General features: G+C 46.4%; 1 long non-coding RNA gene across 1 annotated transcript in view; it reads left to right on the top strand.

The window, feature by feature from the left end:
- Positions 1-1,902, top strand: part of LOC115067946 — a 2,481-nt gene extending 579 nt beyond the window's left edge. Inside the window, exons 2-3 of the long non-coding RNA XR_003847304.1 lie at positions 774-1,008; positions 1,802-1,902. This is a non-coding gene — a long non-coding RNA (uncharacterized LOC115067946). The remainder of the gene's footprint in view (positions 1-773; positions 1,009-1,801) is intronic.
- Positions 1,903-2,345: the final 443 nt, after the last annotated feature.

Raw genomic sequence — 2,345 nt, 5'->3', positions numbered from 1 at the left:
GAGAGAGAGAGAGAGAGAGAGCGAGAGAGAGAGAGAGAGCAATAGAGGCAGGCTAGAGGCAGAAAACAATGCATGGGCTGTTGGATGGGTTATACAAAAATGGAAAAAGTTCTAAATGCAGATGGTGGTCTGGGGGAAAAGAAGAAAGTCAACTGGTGAAATCTTTTGAGGTAAATGGGTGGCTGCTAGAGGTGGCTCCCAGGAGAGAAGTGAAGGGGAAGAAGAGGTTGGAGCTCCCAGGAGTCTCCCCTAGAGGACTGTGTGCACCTGAGTTCCACCCTACAGAGGTAAGCAGATGGAGGTGGGGAGACAGGATGACCAGTATGTGATATAACAGAACCAAGAGGAGATGTCCATGGCTAGTTGAGCACTTACTTCTGAACTAAGAGACAGCTGTGTTGGCAATGGAGCCATGGGAGCCTCCAGCTTGAACAAGGAACCCCTATGACTTTCGAACATCTGTGTCATGCCTGCTCCCCTGACACATTCCATGGCAGTGAGGCAAAGCTGGGGAGTGGGGTGGCTCAGGTTGCTTAACCTGTTCTCAGAAATACCGGGGAATATCCATCTCTTTGAATGAGACAAGTACAGGGATGGGGACAATTCCAGGGGTAACCCCTATTGCTTCTGGGGTAATCATGTGCGAGCTCATCTGATGTAATGGCACCCTGGCTTGGGCTTCTTCTCTCATTTCTACTTCCTCTTCCGTATCCCCCTCCTCCGGGAATATTTCCTAATAAACATCACATAATCTAATTCATCTTCTTATACAGAAATCCTGTCTTAGAAAGTGAATTTGGATAAGATTGCTCTGGAAAGACATGCAGCTGGGGATGGAGTTTCAATCAAATGTGAGGCAGGAGGCAACACTGAGGAGCATGACTGAAAAAGACTGAAGGAGATGGAAGAGCAGTGGCAGGAAGGGCCGGGGCCAGATGCAGTACTGCCACGAAAACAGGGGGCTTCCCAGGAGTTACCTGTGGGGCCAGTCAAAGCAAAGCACAGCAGGTAAGAACTGGAATAGGTCACAGAAGTAGTGTAGCCAGGGCAGAGGGAGTTGGGGTTGGGGGCTTCCCTATTCTGGGAAGTACAGATGAGGACTCTAGAGACAGCAAGAGCTCCAAAGATTGCATGAGGATGCAGTGCTCAAAGATTATTATGGCTAGGAGAAATGTGAGCATTATTTACCAGCTAAGGGAAGGAGGTGGAAACAAGAGGTTAGCATCTAAACGGAGAGGTGATAATAAAAGCAAGGTGCTTGCAGAGGAGGACTACAAGTAGGTGGTACATGGGGGGGTTCCCCCTAAAACTGTGAACTTTCAGAGTCTGCCTGCCCAAACAAATGGGAGTTTCCTCTTTAGTCTCCAGACTATTCCTTAAACTGGTAGAAGCCTATATGTTTTAAAATTTTAAATGATATTATCAATAAAATGTAGGTAATTGAATTAAACTCCAAGTGGGTGTAGTACTGCATGCCTATAATCCTAGCACTTGGAAGGCTGAAGTCCCAGGAGGAGTGCAGCAAATCTGAGGGCAGCCTGGGCTACACAGTGAGCACCAGGCTAGCTGGGGTGTGATGGTTAACGTTCATTGACAATTTGGCTAGATTTAGAATCACCTGGGAGGTACATCTCTGGCCATGTTCTCGAGGGCATTTCCAGAGAAGTTTAATTGAGGAAAAGAGACCCACCAGGGTATGAGTAGCATTAGTCCACAGGCTGGGGGTCCTAGAGTGAATAAAAAGGGATAAAAATGAAAGCAAGCTCTGAGTCCCAGCATGCACCTCTCTCTGTTTCCTCAGCAGCTGTCTCACATTCCTGTCACCACAGCTGGAGCTGATCTGGTCAACACAGTTTCCCTGCCATGATGGACTGGACCCTCCAACTATGGGTCAAAATAAACCCTTCCTTTCTAAATTGGTTTTCTTAGGTATTTTGTCACAGCTATAAGGAAAGTAACTACTATACAGGGCTACATAGTGAGACCTCCATCTCAGAAAAACCAAACCAACCAAAAATTAAATTCAGATAAATTGAATACATATTGTGTTGAAATATAAGAATATGGTTGGCTTCCTTGGTTTCCTGACCTTTGTGGTGAGCAGCCCAGTTTACACCCCTCCCCCATGTAAAAAGGGGCTCCAGGGTGGTCCCCTGGTAAAAGGAAGGTGTTTAGGCAGTTGTTGTAGATAGACTATGTAACTATTGTTTTGCCTGCAAGAGTCTTTCACTGCGGTCTTTTCTGAAAAGACAAGCAATTTGGCTAGATTTAGAATCACCTGGGAGGTACATCTCTGGCCATGTTCTCGAGGGCATTTCCAGAGAAGTTTAATTGAGGAAAAGAGA

This window comes from Nannospalax galili, unplaced genomic scaffold, assembly GCF_000622305.1.
Source record: "Nannospalax galili isolate Female #2095 unplaced genomic scaffold, S.galili_v1.0 scaffold13648, whole genome shotgun sequence".
Classification (NCBI taxonomy): domain Eukaryota; kingdom Metazoa; phylum Chordata; class Mammalia; order Rodentia; family Spalacidae; genus Nannospalax; species Nannospalax galili.
Note: the sequence above shows the minus strand (reverse complement) of the source record. Positions and strands in the feature narration are given on the sequence as shown.